This window comes from Peromyscus eremicus, chromosome 3 (assembly GCF_949786415.1).
Source record: "Peromyscus eremicus chromosome 3, PerEre_H2_v1, whole genome shotgun sequence".
NCBI lineage: Eukaryota > Metazoa > Chordata > Mammalia > Rodentia > Cricetidae > Peromyscus > Peromyscus eremicus.
The window spans coordinates 130,233,099-130,257,568 of record NC_081418.1 but is presented as its reverse complement, the minus strand read 5'-3'; the positions used below and the strand labels follow the sequence as shown (position 1 = coordinate 130,257,568).

At 44.8% G+C, this 24,470-nt stretch overlaps 1 protein-coding gene and 1 long non-coding RNA gene across 5 annotated transcripts in view; one reads left to right on the top strand and one right to left on the bottom strand.

Moving 5' to 3' along the window:
- Cacna1c (calcium voltage-gated channel subunit alpha1 C) overlaps nucleotides 1–24,470 on the top strand; it is a 491,450-nt gene that overhangs the window by 84,731 nt on the left and 382,249 nt on the right. The gene's annotated exons all lie outside the window — the stretch shown is intronic.
- On the bottom strand, nucleotides 3,131–23,287 carry LOC131907342 (uncharacterized). 4 transcript variants are annotated; one of them, XR_009378374.1, is made up of 7 exons: nucleotides 23,098–23,287; nucleotides 7,942–8,129; nucleotides 7,693–7,776; nucleotides 6,870–6,926; nucleotides 5,722–5,966; nucleotides 5,168–5,321; nucleotides 3,131–3,318 (listed from the first exon to the last, which is right to left on the bottom strand). It is a non-coding gene; the product is annotated as an uncharacterized LOC131907342 (long non-coding RNA). The 4 variants fall into 4 exon arrangements; XR_009378371.1 differs by having other exon boundaries at nucleotides 3,131–5,321; XR_009378372.1 differs by lacking the exon at nucleotides 7,942–8,129 and having other exon boundaries at nucleotides 3,131–5,321; nucleotides 23,098–23,282.

The following is a 24,470-nucleotide window of genomic DNA, read 5'->3' as shown; positions in this document are numbered from 1 at the left end:
AGACTTCCCGGTAGTTCCAGCTCGATTCCTCTAACTCCTGTGTACAAAGTGTAGTGTCTTCAGCAATAAGGTCTTGTCTTCAAGTTCTAGGTTGGCCAGTCAAGGGCAATGGCAATATCCTATATTATTTTGAGAATCTCTTTGACTCCCCTGACAAACAACTCAAGGAGAAGTTTTTGTTGTCTGGTAGTGGGGGTTTTGTTAGATAGTCTATGGCTCTTGGGGAGAGAGTATTACCACCCAAATGTGTTACTTCATTTAAACTGTCTGTCTGTCTGTTTCTTTCTATCTATCTATCTATCTATCTATCTATCTATCTATCTATCTATCTATCATCTATCTATAATATGCCTATCTATCTATCTATCTATCTATCTGTCTGTCTGTCTGGCTGTCTGTCTATCATATGCCAATCTGTTTATCTGTCTATGTCTGTCTGTCTGTCTGTCTGTCTATTTTCTATCTATCTATCTATCATATGCCAGTCTGTCTGTCTATCTATCATCTTTATCTATCTGTATGAATACACATATGCACTATATATGTATTTTAAGCAAACATAAAATAATATTCACTATGCTTTAAAAACAAGCTGAGTGCTATTTATTCCCCCTTCTTCCTTTCCCTCTGTAGTGCTCTCCCCCACCCCTCCTCACTTAAACCCCTCCCCCAGTTTTTCATTTCCTCCTTTACAACACTGGTGTAGTTCTGGAATCCTAAGTCACAGGACCTCTGAAGATGCTGTCCCTGTGTCCTCTCAGTGATGTGGTGTGCTCCTTCTCATCTATAAACATGCTCAAATTGTGTTGCAAACAGAGCCTGAGCTGGAGGACCGCTCCTTGGATGACACCATGACCTTTTAAATTGAAAGTGGCATTGATAAGTAGCACCTATCATTCTGCCTGGCGTGGTGTTAATCCTTGGGCACACAGTTCTGATTAGTACATGGTGTCTGTTGATATGTAGGGCTCATTTGAACTCTGTCTCTTCTCTTTATGTACTGCTGGGTTTTTAAACCTAGAGAATTGTCAGAAAGGTCTCATCCTGCCTGAGAGAGGCTGAAGAAGAAATGCAGGTAGCATCCCCCATGTGAGTGAGGAATTGTGCAAAGGGTGAGATTCAAAACTGGCATATAGAGCTAGGACTGAATCCATGATAGAATCTTTGGCTAGAATTCCTGAGGCCCTGGGTTCTATCTGTAGCACCATAAGAAGAGAAACAAAATGAGATATACTGGAGGCACTCCAGGCCTATGCCTTGCCACTATGCAGCAGACGCTCAGGAGGGGTTTGCAGAATGACGGGGAGAGACAAATCCTGCCCAGCTACATATTTGGGGTTCTCTGTTCAGAGACATGCCAGAGACACATTGGTCTGAATTTCTTGATATCATTCAGGACTTTGGTCTTTATTTCTCTTCCTCTTGTGAAATGTCCTCTCCCTCACTTTTGCTGTGAGCTTTCATGTTTGTTAAGCCAAGCAGCTTCTGGTCAACAGGAATGGTGCTAAGCATCCTGCTGTGCAGATAGTTCCAGAGGTTGGTGGGGTTGAGCATGATTGAGAGGCGGTAGGAAGAACTCAGAGTTGGGCTTGCTCATGCCCAGCCATGCACAGGGGGACCATGTTTTCTGTGTACAGAGCACATCTCCGTCTTCCTCAGCTTGACTCCGTTACCTGCATTTACCTTTTTTCCCATGGGACCTCCCTACCCTACCCTCTTCCTGACTGCTCTATCTCAGGTTCTATTTCTCTAACCCCTACTATGGTTCCTGTCCCCCAGCATACCTGGATCCTCTGTTATATGGACACTGTCATAACCTCCTTGTCTGTCAGGTTTCTACATGTGGCACTGAGATGAGTTCTATGATGTCACCTGCGGAACCAGTCCCAGAGGGAAAGCAAGCGAACGGAACCAGACAGAGCCCTGCCATTGTCTCCCAAACTGAAGTAGCTGGGCACCCTTCTGGGTGAGAGTGAGGGGATGCTGGGCACAGTGCTGCTGGGTGCAGTGGGAAGATGAAAGGATGGTCACAGGTCTTTGTACACTTCAAGTGAGCCAGGGATCCAGCACCTTAGCTGGCATACGAGTCATTCTGGTCACGTCTTTCCGGTTGCTGTTGCTGCCCCTACTGCCTGAATGACTAGATTACAGTCACCTGAGGACTGAATGGGCCTAGACACCCTTGCCCACCTGCTTGCTCATCAATGTGTTTCTTCCAAGAAATACTGGGTTCTTGCTGCACGGTAAGATAAGAGGCTTAGCCGAGGAGGCTGTTCAAACAACGTTCTCAACTTAAATGCCGTCAGTGAGCTCCCTGGGGTAACTGCTCGGGTGTCAAACCCTTCTGGGTTTTGATGAGAAAAGACACAAACTCACAGGCCAGAGATTTTCTAAATCTAGAGCCCCAGGAAGAAGGCTTACAATGGTGGTCTTCACTCCATTCATCACTAGAGCAGTCTTGGCAGAAAATACCTATTTCTGGAGGCTGGAGAGATGGCTCTCTAGATAAGAACATTTATTGCCCTTGCAGAGGACCTGGGTTCAGTTCCCAACAGCCACATGACATTTCATGACTGCCTGTTAACTTCAGCTCTCATGGATCCGATACCCTCTTTTGACCTCTGTGGACTCCTGCAGGCACACACACGTAAGTAAGAGACATAAATTTTTTAAAATACCCATTTCCTCTGCCTCCACCCAGAGGTTCCTGATTCAGAGGACGTTGCACAGTTGTGGCTTCTGTGTGGTTTAGAAGCACCAGAGATAGTTCTAACGGATAGTCAGAGTGAGAGTCAGTAGTGTGGATGAGAAACAGACGAGGAAAAGACGCCAGCTTTAGCAGGGGACCTGCTCTCCTCGCCGTACAGGGGACAGTGGAAGACATGTTCTGGGTTTAATGTGCAGAAGCACTGTCTAGAAATACACCACAGGATTTTCAAAGCTTAGCTGCTCAAAAAATATTTGTATATTCATGTTTGTAATAGCCCCAAAGTAGACACAACCCGAGTTTCCATTAACAGATCCGTGAGTAAACAAATGTGGTATAGATACCCAGTGGAATATGGTTGGGCCTTAAAACACATGCTATCACGGGGATGGACTTGAGGATATGCTAAGTGAAATAAGCCAGTCACAAAAGGAGAAATGACTTCATTTACATGAATTCCCAGAAGAGGCACAGTCCTGGCGACACAAAGTTGAATGGAGGCTGCCAGAGACTACGGTGAGGGGATGTGGAGTTGATGTGCAGGATTTCTCCTTCAGGGTACTCAGCAGTAGATGGTGATGAGGGCAGACAGCAACATGAAATGTATAATACTTAAGAATGAATGGGTAAGCTGGTGGCTTTTATGTCATGTGCATCTTAATACAATTAATATTAATTTCAGATTATTAAGAGTGATCTTATTTTAAGATTTTAGAGAAAATTTTGAATAAATTTTTTTTTAAATCCCTCTAGTATTTAGACATGCTCTTTTTATGTGTATGTTGAAGCACACCCTTCAGATCTTGGTTTTTCTGGCTCTTGGAAGCTAGGTTTTTGCTTGGACTCACTTCGCTTTTGCACTTTTTTCTTGCAGACTGCTGCATTAGGGTTAGAGTGTGCAAGCTGATTTTTTGGGTCTTGATTTCTGTATCTACATTAGATGTTAGGAACTCAGGTTCCCCGTCACCAGCCTGCCCTGCCCCCCCTGCTTCTCTACTGCCTTCCATTTCTTGAGGTGCCCTTTGGGAATGTGCAGTAAACACTGGCAGAGAGTTTCCCCAGCTGCTTTCCTGTGCTGGATCATCAGTGACGTCCCAAAAGATGCAACTGTATCCTACACAGTGTCCTTACCCCCACAGAAAGCAGCTCCATTGCAAACCCCTCCTCTCTCTTAGGCAGTGGATTGCCGGTAGTATAGGACTATGCTCTGGATTGTCTGGGGTGGGGAGAGAACGGGATTTCCCTTTGAAGACCGTGCAGTGTTATGGACAGACCTCTTCTTATGGTGCCCAGAGTGCTTACCTGGGCAGAGGAGGCTGGTAGACCTTAGGGGCATGGAAGAAAGTCGCAAGTCCAGCCCATCTCTCCACCTGCCAAGTGGCAGGGCTGTCTGGCAGTGCTGGGAGGGAAATTGAGCCAGGCGGCCTTTTCCAAATACAATGCTGTGTTTAATTTCACTCTGGGAAACAGTGTCTAGCTATTGCAATACATGAAATATATTTAAGATTTGTTGTGTTAGAACACCAGGAAAAAAAAAAAAGAAGTGTGTGTTTGTGTGAGTGGGGTTCCCATGTCTACTGTAGTTTGCTCAGAGCGTTCGGGTCATTTCAACTTGGTTTTTGGTCATTCAGTGTCTGCTAGCCAGGGGATCACTGATCTTCCCTAGCAGCCTCCCCTGCCCCGAACCCCTCTGTGTGTGTGTGTGTGTGTGTGTGTGTGTGTGTGTGTGTGTGTGTGTGTATACGTGCATAGTCTAGCACGTAGTCTAGCCTGAAAAATACCCTTTGGGAAGAGCAAGACACTGGATGCAATGGTGGGAAGTTGTAGGTAGAAAATGGGTACTGGATGTTTGTTTGCCTAGGGTTTGGAGGGGAGGGGCTCAGTGGAACCCATGCTCAGTAGACTCAGCACAGCTGAAGAAGCCTAGAGGACTCACTCTTCCCCCTTCTTGACCATCATAAGCACAGGTATGCCCAGGCATGTCCTCTCTACTCCGTTTCCTTTCAGGCTTGTGGGCTGCTGGTCATGTAAAAATTGGATAAGGAGCCCGCCAAGGGGCTTCACTTCCACATTGCCTTGTCTCTTCCATCTTCTCTTTCCTTCCTGACTCCACTATTACTTTTTAGCACAATGTCTCCTCTGCTTTCCTTCTGCTAGCCAGAGCACTTGCTGAGGCAGGCGCCCACTGTGTTGGCTGCCTTTCTCATCGCCAGGACAAGCCACTTGACCAAAGCAACTTAAGGAAGGAAGGGTTCGTCATGGGTCACAGTTTGGAGGGATTCAGCCCGTCACAGCCCAGGAAACAGTTGGTGATAGGGGCTGGCTACATTGAGTCCATAACCAGGAAGCAGAAGAGTTGAATATCTGGTGCTCAACTAGCTTCCTATCTTTCCACTTTTTAGTCAGTCCAGGATCCCAGCCCATGGGGTGGTGTCACCATATCCAGGGCAGATCCCTTACCTCAATTAAACTTCTCTGGAGACTTCCTCACAGATACACACAGGACTGTATCTCCTAGGTGATTCCAAATCCAGTGGAACTGACAGAAATGGTTCCAACATCACACCCACAAACAGGGCTCTAACTCCAGCCCAGATCTCTCCTTTCTTATTATCTGCTCAACGAGAAAATAATCGTGAGTTTTGAACTATTTTTTAAAAATCTGGAATCAAGTATTGCTAAGCATATCTCCCTTAAGCTATAAGTAGAAATGACCCAATCTATCCTGTGTCCAGTTTGAGGGAGTTGCAGACTGTTACCCTACAGCTTAGCTTTGTCCCTGGGTGATGACATAGATTAGACTTGGACTCCTCCTTAAATATCTAGGAGGGATTCTCCATGGAGTATTGGAATCTCTGGAAACTTCCCTCTCACACTGTGCAAACTGTTATGTGTGAATAGGGTTTCCAGAGGTTAGATCTAAGACCCCAAGGGAGGTGCATTATCTAATGCCTGGGGCCTGTGGACATGGGGAAGGAGAGCCAGGGAGCTGGCCTTGAACAACATTTTCTGACCCTGGATGAGCTCCCGTATGTTGTGGCTGTCATGAGAATCCAAAGAGGCCGATGTGCTCCACAGTGGACAGACAGGATTCTGCCTCTCATCCTTGGAGTCAGTTTAAGATGGGGAGGTGGACCAGACTCCCAAGGACCTAGAACACCACTCTCAAGTTGGTAGTGCTGTGGTTGGTAGTGCTCCCAGGACCACTGTTTGCAGTTAGAGATGCTGGAGTCCTGACTCCGATCTTCGGTTTCCTTATCTGTAAGAGTAAGGAAAGGACATTGTTGAAGTCTTGTGGATTCTGTGTGATAATGTATGTGCTGTGCCAGGTAGAGTGCTGACATAGCATAGGCAGCTGGTACAACCCTCTCCTCTGCTTGGTGTGGGATTGCAGGTGTGGAGTGGCTAGTGCAGTTGAAAGGGCTGCATGCACACCCTCACTCTGTTTGAAAGCTAAGGATGTGACTTTCATGTTTTATATTTTTGTCTTTTTAATATATGTTGGTTCTTGAAACCCTGAAAAGTAGCTGTGCTGCCTATTCATAGTTGATCAAACTAGACAAGTCATTTTTCCTATATAGTAACTGAGAAGATGTTCTCAGCTGTTTTCAAATATGTTGTGATTTCTTCTTGATGTATCTTTCTACAGGACACAGCTCCCGGGGTCTGCTAATAGGGGCTTACTTCTTGGTGTATGAGGATAGCAGTGTGACCTTTGGTTGGATTCTGACAGATCAGTGGTGTAGGAAAGGTGATGTAGGCTGCCAGGGATCCCAGTCAGCATAGGCCCCCCCCTGCCTGGTGTTTTTTGTCTTCCCCAGTTGATCCTGAAGGTGGTCAGCAGTGTGTTTTACAACAGATGTAGCTTTAATAGTGTACTCGGTGAGAGCGCTACTGGAATTGTTCCTGTGCATTCATTCATTCATTCATTCATTCATTCATTCAACAAGTGTTGACCAGGGAGGCTGTGGGCTGTGCTGCTGGGCCTGCACTGGTGCCATAGCAGGGAGCCGGGGTTTGTAATCTCTCTCTGCCTGGGGAGGAGGGCAGAAAATAGAGATCTAGGCATAAGTGAATAGGAAATCTTAATGTTTTGATGAGTCATATGCAAAAGAAACTGAAGAGGAACAGAACAGAGTGACAGGGTAACATGGTGACTTACATTGCTGGCCAGGAGAGACCCTTCTGGGACTTGGAAGACGAGAAGGAACTTATCTTCCTGTAAAGAGAAGAAGGGACTTCTAGTGAAGGGACAGGAAGTGCAGAGGCAGCTGTGACATGTGTCAGGGAGAGAGAAGAAGACACAGCTAGAACAACTCCTAATGTTGTGTACCACCGCAGGACAACCGGGCTGATAACGATTCATTGAATGTTCTAAAACAACTAGTAAAGACTGTTTTGAATGTTTCCATGTCTAAGGTGATAGATCCAGCAGTTTCCCTGATCTGACCATCACATACTATACATCTATATGTTGAATTGTCACAGGGAATCCCCATAAATATGTACAATTACTGTGTCAATTGAAAATCAAAATGTCTAACAAAGAGAGGAGAAGCAAGATTGGTGGGCGGCACAGCGAGCCGAGAGATTGACAGGTGAGCATCGCTGGAGGGCAGGTAGAGGAAGAAGCATGGCAGGTGGGATGGTGACATGTTTACCGCTGCTTCCTTCTTTCAGAGTTCATTCTGCTTGTGGATTAGGAGGTGGTAGGGGGTGACAAGGTATATGGGAGCCAGTTGCTTGGGAGACATAGGGGTTGGCTCCAGCCGCCGGTAGTGGATGTGAGATGGATGGATGTGGACCTAGCTTTTCCAGAGGCCTGTGCTCTGGAGGGTGGTTGCCAAGGCATGCTGATCTGTAGTGCTTCTGAAGGCCTCCAGGTGCTAGGCAGGATGGCTGTTGGCCCAGAATGAACGCCACTGATGAGCGTATGGATGAAGGTATTGTGAGTTGGGCATTCTCACCCCCAGCTGATGGCTTACTTTTTAGGTAGTAGTTTGACAGCACATGCAGAAGTGTTAACAGTATTCCTTCCATTTGGTTCAACAATTCTGTAAGATTTTACCCTATGAAAACAATCAGAGGGGTTGAATTGGGAAGAGAAAGGGAGAAATGATGTAATGATATTTTAATTTCTAAAAAAATGAAAAAAAAAATTACTGAATTCTTCTCTTGGTTAGCAAAACCAAAACCAAAGAACCACCAATTAGAGGTACCTGAAACTTATTTACCAGGATGTTTTGGAAGTCTCATTCATGATGGTGCCAGACTTGGGATGATTTACTTTTTCTTTTGTATTTGTTAGTCCTTTGGGAATTGACTAAGTCAGGATGCAGTCCACACGAAGAAATGCCATATCTCTATCAATTGGTGATATGGAGGTACGTGTAGTGGCATAGGAAGATACTCAATTGGATTGCTAAATGAAACAGTAGATTATAGAATGTTAATTAATATGATCTTAATTTTAGGACATGTATAGGTGTAGATGAGAGACACAGTATTTCAGGAAGTCCAGAGGGTATATTCGGAGTTCAAGAAGCAAAAGGACAGACTTTTATTCTCTATTGGGCTCTACTAAATTTCTATAATAAACATTTGAAATAAATAAGGCAGGGGAGGGCTGGAGTGGTGACTTCGTGTTTACAAGCACTGACTGCTCTTCCAGAGAACAGGGGTTTGGTATTCCAATACCCACATGGTGGCTCACAGCCATTTGTAACTAGTTCTGGGGTATCCAGCACCCTCCTCTCATCTCCATAGGCTCGAGGCACACACATGGTGCATAAACATACACACAGGCAAAACATCCATACACATCTGTAAACACAGGAAGAAAAGTGTTAGTTTTTGAAAATTGTGTTGGGGCCTTCCTGTACGTGAAGGTGAGTCTGAATGGCAGAGCCTCTGTGGGCTGTTGCTGGGCTGTGCTTTCACAGAGAGAGACCTGTGCAGAAGTGGGGCAGAGAAGGGTGCTGATGACTGAGGAAGAGTGAAGGAGGCAGGCCCTAGCTCCCTTTAAGGGAGATGTTTGCTTTCCAATGGACCCTGGATGCTGCAGTCTGCAATGTCATGACCCTGACAGCTTTGGCTGGACATACGTAGAAATGCTGAACAATTCAACAGACACACATGATTTAAAACCTTGAGCTGTGCAATGCCAGGGACATCCTGCCTGCCCACAGGATCAAGAGTGTCCTGGATGGTGTGTCCACATGCGGATGTCTAAGGGAAGGCTCTCACTCTAGAGAGAAGCTGTAGAAAATGAATCCAGAGCTATGACAGAAGGCTTGGGCTCCTGTGGTAGCTGGAGATTCCTGTGGAAAGGAAGACAGAGCAGCCGCACCTCACCAACCTTTGAGATCTATTTTTCTGGGGAATCACAGCTTTAACGAGGCATGGAAAATACCTTCCAGGCCAGTTTCAGACAGCTGTGACTGTGAGTGGTCCAAATGCCTCTTGGAAAGGGTACTGGTGGTCACCAGTGTCTTTTGAACCTGAGTAGAAACTGACTTGCCATTTGAACTAGCATCCTGATAGCTACTGATTAAAGTGTCCATAGTGCAGTTACCTCTGATGGAATGTTCACTGTCTCCTGAAGTGGATGGCCTTCCTGGCCCTCATGTTGATAAGCTGCTCAAGAAGGATCCTGACTCGGGTAACATTTGTTGATCAGCATGCTCCCTGGGTGAGCACTGTGCCTAGTGGCTTACATGCATTGTTTCCTTTAGCTGTAGCAACCGTGCAGGGCTCAGCATTGCTGTCCCTGTGTCACAGATTAGGAAGCAGGTAAAGTAGCCTGTCTCCAGGCTACAAAGCTGAACAGTCCTGGGGACTAGATCTGTTCACTTCTAAGGCCTCTGCCCCAAACTCCTCTGTTTTCCTGCCTTACACTCATTCATTTTTCTAGCACCAGAATTCATTTGTATCTCACAGGATGACTGTGAGCCTAGCCAGGAGCCACTGAAAACAAGGAAGGCATGGCTCCTGCCCTCGAGAAACATACTTTGAAGAGTTGAAGGTCTATTGTAAGAGTTCAATAAATAATTTTTGAGTGGGCAATAATATGCAAATACATTGTAGTTTAAGCTGACAGGTATCTCTAACTCCAGTGAGATGTACTAGAGAAGTCTTTGGAAGTTTAAAGAAGGGAGAGAGTGTTTCTGAGAAACCAGAGAAAAATTCGAGACGTGATGTCTGCAATTTCCCTTGGCGGGTGTGGATGGTAGGATCACTTCTCTGACATGGCCTTATGGGGTACAGATTGGCCTCCTGCTTGCTCGTCCACTTCTCGTCACCCACCCTATGTGGCCCTGTCCTGTTTCACTTTTCTAGTTCTGCTTTTTAGTGTTCACAACTGCAAGCTCAGAAAGGAATCTCTTATCATAATAAACATGGTGATTACAGGTGATCTCCTTGAGAAAGTAGGATTCTCAACTCTTCATTATCACTTCTCTGTGAATAAGTCACATGCATGTATCTGTATTCTAGGTCTTGTGTGCCTGGCCAAGAATCTAAGCATAGTTATCCAACATTAAAGCTTAGAACATACCCATTCCCTCCCAGTCTCCCTTCTGCATGGGCCCCTCACTTCCCAGCCTCCCTCGTGCTTGTCTTCTCGTGGCAGTACAAGACATGGCCAGTTCTACTCCATGTAGTGTCAAGAGAAAATGGAGAGAGAGGCTTTTGCCTTGTGGTAAAAGGTGACTTTAGAGACTGAGTTCAAATGTTGCCTCACTTTGACATCTTGGGCACTTGTCTATTTTTCCATTCATTTTTGGATTAAACAAGGACAGCTTGGCTTCCTTCCTTGAAGAACGTAGCTCAGAGCTGGAGATAATTAAATTATAAAGTACCTTGGGGTGCAAAGATGGAGGGAGGTCTTGTGTAAGCACTGCCCCGCCATTGCTAGTGCTGTCACAAGGGGGAGAAAATGCAATGTTTGCTTTATTGAAAAGTGGTTTTCTGATTGTTCGGTTGAAAGCAATAGTATGTACTAGAGCCAACTGTAAGGGCTATTTTCTTCTAGCACAATTTATAAAGTGCTTTTTATCACACCCAAATGTTGCAGGACTGGAGAACTTGAATGTTTGGGGTTGTGGCTTTTTGGAATGAATGAATAAACATTAGATCTCTGGAGTGAAGAGCATGAGCTTATGAAGGCTCCATTTCTGATTTGCTTTCTGATCTCACGTGCATCCCTTCACCTCTGTTCCTTTGTTTCTCTGTCTGGGAGACATTGCTCACTTTGCCAGGATATCCTCAACATGGATAAGATCGTGTGTGGAGCCCTTTCATCTGCTGCATCATTAGAAAGCATTTATTCAGCACTTATGTGTGTTACATAAGGAGAGTTGTAAAGCCTGGGGTTCCTGCTTTGCCTGCAGTACCATACTCTGATGCCTTCTCTTAAAGGCGGCAGCTAAGAGCTAAGGTGAGCAATCACTCAGATGTTTGGTTTCATGTTACACAAAAACTGACAGCATAAATTATTAACCAGAACTCAGACTGAAAACAATTTGCTCTTGTCAGAGTACACAGAGAAACTGGTTAGGAAGTTCTCCTGTGTCTAGAACTCAGTTACACAGGAATCTTGTTTCATGTAAATGAAATTGATAAACATTACCCACTGAGCCTTGAGCAAAGAGACCTCAGTGGAGGAAGGGGGAAGGGGAGATTCTTTGGAGGGTTTTGCTTGGGATCCTGGTGTTGTGGCTCCTGTCGCTGACTTAATTAATGTCTTTAACTTCTACTGAGACTCAAGACAACAGTGGCCCAGGGCTACTTTAAAAATGATGTCTCAGTAACATAGCAGGCAACAGATTTACTGGTCTTTATGGAACATCAAGACTTCATGAGAATGAGATTCAAACTGAGCTGGTCATGAATGAAAACCTAGCCTGCCAACAAGACACAAGTGCTCCCACGGAGCTGTTGGAATGGCTTTCTCATCAACTAGACACTTGAAAGTGGAGCCCCAGAGAGAAATTGAGATAACTTAAAGAGAAAAGGTTCCCTTTGGTTCACAATTTGGGATGTTGTCCATAGTTAGTTGGCCCCTGTTTCTTTGGACTTGTGCTGGGGCACATCTTGGCAGGGGCACATGATGGAGGAAGATGCTTACATCATGGCTAGGAGCCAAAGAGAGAACAGACCAGCATCTCACAGTCCTCCTTAAGAGCATATATTTAATGATCTGCCTTCTGGCTAAGCTTACCTTTTAGAGCATTTTAGGGGAAAAAGATTCTTGTACCTCAGTGTCAAACTTGGGAACCTATCTAGTGACAGGGATTTCTCATAGTCACGTGGCTCAGCCATAGGCTTTGGCCTGAGTTGAATCCCAGCTTCACTTTTTCTAACATTTGGCATGTTACTTCACCTTTCTGGGTCTGTCGAATGATGATATTGATGTCATCCAGTGAGACGGAGTACCACCATGGGAGGTGGTGCACATGCTTAGCTCATGGTGAGCCACTGTGGTTCTACTCTCTGTTTCCCTCCTAAAGAGCTCACAGAGCCTCTTCAGGACCTCGTGATGGAAGTCAGTGGGTGACATGTGGGCGAGACATCCTATCTGATAACACGTTAGGTATCAGTTTGGTTTGGGTGTGACATGCAGGTTGATGCTCAGGTTGAGCATCCTAAATCCAAAAGGTTTTGAGTGTATCATGATGCCATGTGTGGCAAGTTGCAGTAAAAATCTAATCTTAGAAGCCCTAAAACATGGTATAAAATGACTTTCAAGTTACATGTATATGAAAAATGAACACATTTCCTGTTTTGTCTTGGATTCCATCCCTAAGAAATCTTATGTATGTACAAATATTAGAAAGTCCAAGGAAAATGTCTGTGCTCCAAGACACTTGATTTCAAGCATTTCAGGCAAGGGATTCTCTACCTGCACAATGAGACTGATGCATTGCCTACTGCACGGAGGAGCCACCTTAAACACACTGTCCTGTGTTCTATTGAGTCTGTTGACTGTAAGGCATACAACACCCTGCATTTCAGTTTCAAATAACATCAAGATACCTTTTCTAATGGATTTTAGGCTGGAGTTTAAGTGGTAGAATTTTTTTCTTTCTTAATGGTTTTAAAATATATTAGGTATGTCTAACTGTCAGTAATCTGGTTCCTTGTTCTCTGTCATTTGTCCAGTGTCCATGTGGCACACTGGCATCTGGATAAAGGAACAGTAGAGGAAAAGTTTCTAGGTCTTTGGGAAACATTTACACAAGGAACAATAGACTCTCAGGATTGCATTTTGCTGTTAAGAGTTCAGGTGGCTATAGTACCTCTCCCTCCCTGGTCCCAAGATGCCTTAGCAAACCCTTGTATAGGAGACTCCAGATCAACTTATTCAGGTTGGGCCTTTATTATCTATCTATCTATCTATCTATCTATCTATCTATCTATCTATCTCTATCCATCCATCCATCCATCCATCCATCCATCCATTTATTGTTTTGAGACAGGGTCTCACTTTGTAGCCCTGGTTGGCCTGGAACTTGCTATGTAGATTAGGCTGGCCATGAACTTACAAAGATGTACCTACTTCTCCCCCTTGAGAGCTAGGATTAAAGGCATATGCTCATGCCCAGCCTAGGTTGGGCTTTCTTACAAACGTTCATTCAGTGATGGTTGAACTGTCTCTCAGAAGCTTGGTTAATCACTTGGTATACATACACAAGTAACAGTAATTCCATGAACTAGATCCTTCTCTTTCTTATTTTATTGATGAGGAAACCTAGGTTTGGGAGTTTTGCCCAGACATTGAACTAATTAATACCTGTTCTGCTCCAGCTTCTGTGATCTGAACTGCCCTACCCAATTGCTCATTCCCAGCTCAAGTCAGCAGAATGACCCTTGAATCCTTGAATGCCACAACACTATGGAGCTAAATCTGATTTGCAGTCTACCAGGAGCCTAGCTCGCAAGGGGTAGGTCATAGATTTTTAGAAGAATGGAAAAGAAGACCCAGGCCTTGTGCTGAGCCTCTGGGTCAGTTTCCCCCATTTCCTTTCCTGCCAGCTGCGTCCTTCTGTCTTCTTTCCTCTGGCACTATGTCTGCATGGCCCCTTGGGTAGGGTAGGGGCAACTATGGCGGATCCACTCTGCTCATCTGTGATTTTCGTTCCCTTAAGACTTGAATCAGATATGCCCCAGTTGCCAGGAAAGAGGGGAAAGTGCTTGATGGCCTCTTAGTTCAGGTGGAGGGAAATCAGCCTTTCCAACAGTGAAGGGGAGGCATTGGTTACACACCAGAAACTATTCTCCATATGTTTTTATATGTTATGAGGGGCGTCTTTGATTTAGTAGAAATACATTAATTATTTTTCAAAATATGACTTTGACTTTCCTAAATTTGGCAACCCCTGATTGGGTGATTCTGGATGCCATCTCTCCCCAGGCCCCTTATTCTGTGTTGTCTCTGTCCTGGTTAAAGGAACATCAGGGCAAGTGTCACATGTCACATCCACGTCCACCTACCCCAGTTCTCCCTTTTAACTCTCTATAGAAAGTCAATCATGATTTAAAAATAGTAAGTAGAAAATTATGGAAAAATTAGTAAACAATTAATAAGCTTTAACTTCCATGGCATTCTGAGAACCATGACAGTTTTGTGCTCTGTCCTGTCCTATTCCTACCTGGGATGTGACTCTTCCTCCTGTCTGGGGTATCCGCTCTGTATGCAGTACCTGCACATTAGCCATCAGTGCCATCCTGGTGACAAAGGAGCTGTCATGATGTTGTAGTGACTGTGCTCAAAAACGTTTCACTCCACCAATAACAGCTCCAAAGTGGAAGACAGGTGATAGTGGTGTTTATTTCTGTGTATTGTTATAAAGCTTCTCTGTTTACTGTTAATTTCTTTATTGTGCCTCCTCTGTAAATGCTCTTATAGGAAAAACCAAATCTGTAGAGTTCAGTACCATGTAAGTTTTCAGATACCTTCTAACTGCCTGAGAATATATCCTCCGTGATAAGGGGGAGTGCTCTATGCCTATGTGAATGTATGTGTCTTCCTATCTGTATCTGCCTGTTGATGGACAACATATGCCCTAGAGACACAGATGACAAGGACATAGCCATGGCAAGGGTATGGCTCGGGATTGGCCAGCCTGGTAGAGTGGACAGCAAGTGCCCAGACCTGTTAGCATGCAGGGCCAGGTCACAGGGAATACAAGAATTGAGAGGTTGCAAGGACTGGTAGGAAGGGTACAGGACTTGCTGTCCTGAAGAACACACTCAACATCTCTTTTCCTTACTGGCTCACTTGACAAGTAGCCTGAACCCCAAGCTTTAGCTTTTTTGTCTTACAATGTGGAGTAGCATAGTTCTTTTCACAGCCTCATTTAGAAGAGTCATTAAGCATTCAAACAGAGTGCAGGGCTCTGTAATATGCCTCTGTGGGAACATATACATGTGTGCTTATGTATGTGGGCGATGTATTTATTATCTTCTCCAGGTGCCATAGCTATAACAGTACAACAGCCCCAAACTCCTGCACAGGAGACTGAGGTTCCACTGGAGAGTGATAGTGAATAATACACAAAGGATAAGGCAGTTTGTTGGATGGGATTGATGCTATTGAAGAAGACAAGCAGGAGAACGTAGTTTGTGGTGGTGGTGGGGTTACATTTCAGTAAAATGACAAGGGAAAGCTTCCCAGTAGGATGTTTGAGCATTGGCAGAGGCCCATGGGACCAAGAGGTCTGGTGAGGTGGCTACTGAGAGAATTTATTGCAAGCAGAGAGAACTTTGAGAGCAATTGTCCCGAGGCAATATCCCTGATGTGATGAGGTTTACAGCAGGGAGGAAGTGCATCAGGAGTGGCCTGAGCAAGGGCTGTAAGTGGGAAGGCAGGCCACGTGGAGCAAGACCTGAGAGGCTGTGGTGACCTCATCAGCTTTCCCTTGGAACAAGACAGGAGCTATTGGAACGCCTGAGCTGAGGAGTGAGTGACATGGTCTACTGTGTTACGAGGGTGACTGATCTCTATGACAGAAGCCACGTGGGGGTGGAGTGTGTGTGTGTGTGTGTGTGTGTGTGTGTGTGTGTGTGTGTGTGTACACTAGCAAGAGTTCAGAGAAATCAATGTAAGATGAGATGTAATCATCTTTAGTCTCAAGGCCAAATGTAAGTGGACAGTAGGAGGAGGAAGAGGTTGGAGAAATATGGTTTGCATTGTGGATCTGGCTCTTCCTTTCCCCTGTTCTGAATGGTTTCCCATTGGTGTGGGCTTGGAACATTGCACAGGAAATGAGGGGCTGCTGGGCTGCCTTACAGCCCAGGTCCCACATCCAGATTGTGGTTGAACCTGGGAAAGGCCCATTTCATTGGTGGGTGAGAGAAGCAAGAGTAGAGCCTGGGGCTGAGACTAAGGCCACGCTGAGGACAGAGAGAGAGTGGGCTGTTTGTTTGTTTGTTTTTGTTTTTGTTGCTCTGGTTTATTCCAGGGTACCATGATAGTTCTCTGGGAGGTGTGTGGCCAGGATCTGAAAGCTGCATTACTATTGGTAAGAAGTTATGTGTGCCAGGTCCAGTCAGTCCCTCTGAAAGAACCCATGACCCTGAAAGCTGAGAACACAACCTCAAAGACTCAGGCTTGGAAAACCTAGTCCCACAACCCCTTGAATTCCAGTAGCCTCAAGACCAGCTAGTTTTCCACTGTTGATATGTTTTCTTCCTTCTTGGACTCAGGGGCGCTAGCTTTTTTTTGAAGCAAAGAGGCATTTGCAGCTAGAATTCTGTCTCTGTCTCTATCTCTGTCTCTGTCTCTCTTTCCCTCTGTGTGTGTGCATGTGTGTTTCACTGTAAAACACAAAGCCACAAAAAGTTAATCTGAGACAAGAAAAGGTAATAACTCTTACACAGTTCTTCTTTTGTGCAAGACACTGCATTTGATTGTTGTTGACTGCTTCAGTCTTTGGAAGAAGCCTGTAAGGTGACTACATCTTTATCCCCATTTTCCAGGGAAACACTGCAGAGGCTAAGGACCTTCCTTGCCCCAGAATTCAACTGGGGCTATTTATTTATTTATAAAAATTTATTCTCCTCTCACACAATACATCCCAACCGCAGCCTCTCCTCCCTCCCCTCCTCCTAGATTCCCCCCTCCTTCTCCCTCAGATCCACTGCTTCTCTGTTTCCCTTCAGAAAAGAGCAGGTCTCCCATTGATATCATCCAAACACAGCAAAACAAGATGCGATAAGACTAGACCCAAATCCTCATATCAAGGCTGGATGGGGCAACCCAGTAGGAGGAAAAATATCCCAAGAGCAGACAAGAGAGTCAGAGACATCCCCCTCCTACAACCTGTTCTGCCTGCAAGATGCACTGGAGCAGTTGTGGCTCAGAGCTTAAGGGAGTGGCCAACCAATGACTGGTCTAACTTGAGACCCAGCCAATAGAGGGAGCTCATGCCTGACACTGCTTGGATGGCCAGGAACCTGAAGCTGGATGGCTCAGAGACCTAGGGTAGAACCAAATACGACTGACAAAAAAAAAAAGAAAGAAAAAATCATGAAATGATTCCGAATGATATTGTGCTATAGTTGTAGATTGATGCCTAGCCCAGTCATCATCAGAGGAGAAGCTTCATCCAACAACTAATGGGAACAGATACAGAGACCACAGCCAAAACTCCCCCAGAAAAGGGGGAGGAAGGATGGTAGGAGCCAGAGAGGTCGAGTAGTGGGGCTATTACTCAGTCTTAGGTGGCTGACTCAGGAGATTCATCTCCTTTTCCATTATCAAACTTGGAATTCTTTCTTATTTACCCTGTGGGATTTTATGAGGAAGTTTCTGGAATAATGTGCACAAATAAGCACATGGTTCTGTGTGATAAGAATGATGAAGAAAAACTGGCCTGAGTTCTTCTTCCACATGTCCAGTGGGATACCTGCCAGGCAGCTGGCCATTTCCACATCTAGTTTTTTGTTGTCATTTATTGATGTACAGGTTATCATCACCTTCCAAAGGGTGGAAACTCATTCATCTAGAGTCATGTGCATTCATTTTTAATATTCACCATAGTATCTAAGCCAATGCCTTCAACATAGTGGATGCCTAGTAACATGCAATAGTTTCTGAAGTTGAATGAGTATGTTTGATAACCAGTTTTCACCAAAGACTGAAAACAATGAAATAAGAACCTTTTAAATCTAGGAACAATAAGATAGTTATAGAGTTGAATAATGCTTTTGTGATTTTTTTAAAACTTTTCCACATAGTTCATTCCAGCCAATCCTTGTGAAGAGGTAGAGTCCAAATTATTCTCCAACTTAATTATGAGATAACTGAGTATAAAGACAACAGGTGAGCTGCCCAAGGTCACAAATAGGTTGGCCCTTTTGGTGTAGATGTGAAGTTAGAGCAGACACCAGAACTTCATCTGATTTCTCAGTGCCCATGTGACATCAGTATGTTCTCTTGTCTAGTGCAGACCTTGAACCCAGGGTCTGAGAATACTAACATGCAAACCATTGTGCATAGTGGTGCTACTGAGTGTATGTTTTCCTGACCAGTTACTGGTCCTTGACAAGATCAAGACTTTCCCAGAGCATATCCTGTGTCAGTAAGCACACTGTTTAGTCAGCGTGACTCCCCCCACCCCTGTTTTTATGTTGAAATAATTTTAGGGTCGCATGAAGATTATGAAACAGTGCCGAGTTCCTCTATCCCCTTTTCAGCCTGCCTCCTAGAAGTTCAGCATCTTGCAGAACCATATTAAAATGATTAAAACCAAGAAATTAATGGTGGCTTACAAGTCTCTTGGTTGAACTTGTCGTGCGTTTGCTAGTTTTTCCAGTTACATCCTTGTTTTGATCCTAGCTCCAATTCAGGATCTGTATTGCCTTTAATCATCTCTTCTTGCTTCCCCTTCTTCCCCCATCACCTCCCACTGGGGCCAGTAAGACTCTCTTCCTTTGTTTTTATCACCATGACTTTTGAAGATTGCAGATCCATTAGCTTGTTTGTTGGTTTGGGTTTATTTCCTTACAATAGACTGAGCACGTACAATTCTACAGACTGAGCGAGTAGTTCCCGGTATTACAGGGGTGATACGCCCTTCAGTGTGTATTAGCAGTGGGAAGATGATGCTTTTGTCTGTGCTGTTGCCCTGTATCGCTCAGTGACTGCTGGTGTCTGATGTCTTCCTTCACTGTGGTGCTGCTCTTTCTCATCCCCCTAGTGCATGTCCTAGGGGAGAGAGCAGGAGGCTTCGAAAATAGCCTGGCTCTTGTCAAACTTTTCCATAGGATTTTAGAATTCATCAGTGGCTGTTGCCTGCAACACCTGAGCTCACTGCTACAGCCTGAGAAAGATTTTCCTGTTGTTCCCTTCCCTTCTGTAGTTATGAATGAGTTTTCTGATAAGAAGAACTGTTGCTCTTTCCATCTCTTTCTGTTTGGTCAGTATTAATTTATGTCAATATCATGGTTAGTTGGCTTATTTTTGGGAGATAATTCAGTAAGGCTGGTTCTGCTCAGATTCTCATAGTTTACCCCCCTGAGAGCTCCTTACAGCTCTTTGACACCCGACAATCCTTTTCTACTTTCGAACCCCAGGGTCCTTCAGGTACGTCCTGTTTGGTCTGTCTAGCCCTGGAATCTACTGTTTCTCCAGGCATCCCAGCTCCTTTCATTGGAGAGTGGTACTGGATGCCCCTGTGCTCACTGCCCTGTACTCTTGTCTTGGGTCAGTCCGTTCTTGATGATGGAAGCGTTAATTCCGGGGCACTGGCGTTTTATCTTGTCTACCATCAGTAGTAGTTTGTGACTCTTCTCTCTTGAGTCTCGGTGAGCTTCCGCCCTGTCACCACTCACACCTGAGTTCAAGTTAGGAATCGGCAATGTCCTTTGTCCCGTGCATGCCTCACATCCTTGCTGAGGGCAGACTGTCTGCCAGGGCTCCCCACATGAGTGTTCTTTACATTGGTAACTTATGGTTTCCCCTCCATTTATTATAATATAGCCCTGTCTGTGAAATCTGGGTGATGCTGCTCCTTTTCATACTCGCTGTGCATTTTGAGAACCCGCTTCAGATTATTTTGCAATCTGCCACTTTGCAGATTCAGGCCGAGGTGACAGGGTTAGTTCTGATGTCAGGTCCAGAAGCTGGCGGAAGGTGAACCGCAACACCATGGGAGCTTCTGGAAACCCTGGGCCACAACGTGGTTCTGATAGAAGTTGACCTCTTTATGACTCTTACAAGGAGGCTGGCGATAGACGTTTGCACTTTGACCTTTGAAGTCTGTCTGCTCACACTAAGCAAGATGAGGAAGGGAGACTACTGGCGGAAGAGAGTCCATGCTGGCGAGCAGGCTCCCTTGGCAATGCCGCCCTCTCCCATGGGGCTCCTAGACCCCAGGGTGATCTCTTCAGCAGCAGTGTGACTTCAGAGGCTCCAGTCTGACTTTAACCTATCCCTTTCACATCCGGTTGAAGCTGGTGCAGACTGAAGGGACTCCGGAATGATGTCAGCAAAGGTCATTTGAGTGTGTACTGTCCCTGTTCCCACCAATCCCATCCCTATCAGATACACTTTTGGGGTGTTATTCTAGTGCTTTTCCCTGGTGTGTTAATGAGCATTGTCTTTAATTTTTTTTAGTATAAATGGATAGAAATTCTTTCTCAGCTCAGAAAGGTGTGACTGCCAAGGGTACCCTGCTGGGTGAACAATGCAGCTTTTTCAGATGGAGTATTTGCCTGGAAGCCTCTGCTGCCTACTTTCTTTCAGAAGAGATGAGATGCTGAAAACACATGCTGAGACTGGTTCTCTCTTCCTGTCCCTTTCTGGTATCTGTTAAATTATATTTTTGGTGTCACTGAACAAATGTGTGTTCTCAGCACGCAAAAATGCACACATGACACTGCCTCTCTTGGAACATCAGGCTGTGGTCAAGATGGCTGCTGTGCATCCTGTGGTGGGATCCTGAGGATAATAGGGATAGTTTGCATTTGCCTTGAAAGGTAAGACGGACCCCAGGCACCTGACAGTCTCTTAAAATTGCCAGAGAAATGGGCAGTACAGAGCTGAATCCCTAAGGAGGTTGCTGGTGACCAGGGATCCAAGGTTAGAAATGGCTCTTTGGTACTACTCTCCATTTTTATGCTGATGAAATCATCTGTGTGTTTGCACTTTAATACATGATATGCAGCCCAGAGAATAGCATAGTATGTCCCTCTTGTTTGTAATGTACTACCTGCTCTTGAGAATTTTAAATCAGTTGACCTACATAACTTAATTTATTTCAGTGAAAAGGAGAAGACATTAGAGATTGGCAAGAGGGTGAGGACAGGGCAGAAGCTCCCTCCCAAGAGCATTGGTTCAGGCAACAAGGGAGCAACAAGTAATTCTGGGAAAGAATCATACTAGTTGTCATAGAAGCCTCCATACCCTTCCATGGCTGACATCCCTAGGAATGTTAGCCTCTTGATGTCATATTCTGGGGACCCCATGGAAACTCCCTTTAGGGGAGAATTCTGCAGCAGTGTTCCTTAACTTTCTAAACACCATCTTTTCCCTTCCAGCTGTCTCTGTGCTGGATTCTCTAAAGGTTCCTGGGGCGTGTGTGTGTGTGTGTGTGTGTGTGTGTGTGTGTGTGTGTGTGTGTACAAGGACATGGTCGCCATACAGTCTTGATTTTTTTATTTCCATCCCCCCACCATGTCCCAGGGTTTTAATTCCACAGAATCTGATAATTAACTCAGTTGCTCTATAGTAACAAGCCAACATCTGGAGCTACCACGTTGGAAAAGCCATATGGCCTTTACCCAGCCTGGATTCTCTCCTCTTCACACCCAGATTAGCAGCTGGTCACTGCCTCAACCTGGCATTGTAGGACAGAGCTGCCAAGCATGAGAGCAACTTGGACTGATTGATTAATGCATAAAATCACAGGCAACTTATTCTTAAATTACTGGCTTACTTTGAACTGTAGAAAATTAAAATGTAACTGTATCGTCATTTCTTTCCTCCCCCTCCTCCCTCCAACCCATCAGGTTCCCCTTCCTTCCACTCCCTGTCAGATCTGTGGCCTCTTTTCTGTAATTATTGTTACAGTAAATGGACTCTACAGGCTGCACTTATATATTTATTTGCTTATATATTCAGAACTTTTTATTGTTCTGGTGGGAAAGGGAGGGATCAGTTAACCAGGGAGAAATGATCTCCCTTTTTTATCTGAAGAGCATTCCTATTGGACCACCCAAGGTTTATTCAGGTTATGATGGGATGAAGTATATTGCTTTATGGGGTCTATCTGTGTGCTTCCTTGGGAACAGGGTCCTGGCGGGATTATGTCAGATGGAGGTTTGGTAATGGAATACATCTCACAAAGGACTTGTCTGTCGGGTTATATGGCAGTAGTCAGGAGTAGAAACCACTTCTGTTTCCATTAGTCAGTTCTTATTTACAACCATCTTTCCATTATCTAGCTGCTGGATATTTGCTATTCTCAGATTCAACCAATAGTCAATAGAGGATATTTGAAGAAAATTTCACCTTTACAGAACATGCACAGACTTTGGTTATTTTTTCCACCTTAATGGTATTGTATAACACCAATTCATAGTGTTAGATATTAAATGTAGATGTTTTTAAATGTATCAGAGCATAGCAGTATGCAAATGAAGAGAAGATAGTCTGCCATTTTTAAAAATAAGGGACTTGGACACCTGTGGATTTAGATCCTTGAAGGATTCTAGAACTATACTTCCTCAGATACTGAGGACAGCTGTACTGTTGACAACATGGCTGACACTGTTCTAAGTGCCTTGCATATATGAGCTCCTTTGGTGCTCACTGGACTCTGTGAGGCAGGTGATACAGTTTTACAAACAAGAATATTGAATTATTCAAGAGTTAATAATTTTGTACATCAGGAATTGCTTCTGGAGTGATGTCAGGCAATTTGACCTTAAAATCTATCATGCAGTATCAAAGTTATTCTACCAAGACTTTCCTAGCCCAGAGGCTTCTCAGATGAGAACTCCCAGTGTGTCTTAGGGCATTCCAACCTCATTGTAGGCACGAATCATCTGGGGATTGTAGTAAGATGCAGATGCTGAGACAGCAGGTGTGGAGTCAGCCTATCCAACTCCCTATCCAGCTCCCCGGTGATGCCAGTGTGGCTGACTGGGGAAGAGGTGTTAAGGTAGACCATTTCATCTGTGGATCTCACTGTCAAGATTATACTTAGCCATGCACTTAATAGTGAATTCTGTGAGCAATAGAGTAATACCAATAAGACTTATATTAGAGATATACTGGAGGAGAGAACTGTAGCCACAGAGGATAATCAGTTTTTGCTTGTAGACTGACTCATTTTCTTGAGACTTCAGTGCAAAATAGAAAGATTGCCATACCCTGCCCTCACCTCTGCCTACTTCCTGGCGTCTTCTCCAGTGGGCTTTTGTAGTAGATGTTTCCCTGGTTCTAACTTGGCACTTCTGGGCTATTTTCAGTCTTTACTTCTTTTGAGTTACTCCATAAACAGTTCTCCCAAATACATCCTGGCAGTGTATAAGAGATCAGACAATGTTAGATTCCATCACAAAGCAGAATTACCATGGCAACCATTGGCTTTTGAGTGTGCCCAGTAACCCAAGCAGAACTGATAGGTGAATTGAACCAAGTTCTTCAGAAAATGGAGAAGAGTAGTATGCCCCTCCACATGAGGCTGCTTCACCCTGCTGCAGGAGCTTCTACTAACTGAAGAGGCCACAGACACAAAGTCTCTCCCCTGGAGTCCGGAAATCAGCCTATGCAGAGGGCCTTTGTGGTCCTCAGCTTCTAATACCATGAGGATGTTACAGTGCCTTGGGATACTCTTGTTCTTCTGGTTTGAGTTCTGGTGGATAACCACTTCTGAATCTTGCTGTGTTAATGTGTCAATATTTTGGTTCGTATGCTTATTGGTGGTGTGGGGTATATGGCAAATCCAGTAGTTAATGGGCCAAGGGTCACCAGACTGTGTCATGCTGTGGCCTTAGGAGACTATCGATGCTAATGCATGGAATTGGAGAAGGTGTGGTCTTCTGGATGTGTTCATGCAATCATCTCCCTCTCTGGAGTGCTCTCTCCTTTCTGCCCTTTCCTCTGGTGACCTGCCATGCTCGGGGCCTGGTAAAGTGGTCACTTTGTCCATCTCAGTTGGATGATATCATCAGAGAAGCACTCTGTTCCTCTCCAGCGAGACCCATAAGATGACTAATGTCGGATGGAGCCAAGGAACAAGAACCCCAAGACCGAATGGCATGTAAATGTTGATTCTCTGCTGTTCACTAGAAGGAATGACAGACGCAGTTGCATTAGCTGGTGGCTTGATGTCTCTCAGACTCATTCCTGTGGGAATGGGGCAGAGGGTTGTATTAAGTCGAAGAAGGCTCGAGTACTCTGTTGGCAAGGGTAAATATTTGACCTCCTTTCAGGTATTGCCAGCTGGAAGAAAAGATGAGTTCTCTTGCCGCCTACAGAACCTCATCTTTCATCATATTGCCTTAAGAAATGACCTGAGCAAGACCTAGATACAGTACCTTTAATCCTGCCTCAGTCTTCAGTTTCACTTCTAAGCTTCAAAGCACAGTACAGATGTATGTATGCATCAAGCTAGCCAACAACACTGTTTTTTACGGCTAAGCAGAACTTTGGGAAAGAACATCTTTTGATAGAACATTAACAAATTGGCTATCAGACTGAATTAAGACCCATAGTGCCTTCCTTTCCCTTCCCCCTCTACTCTTACATACT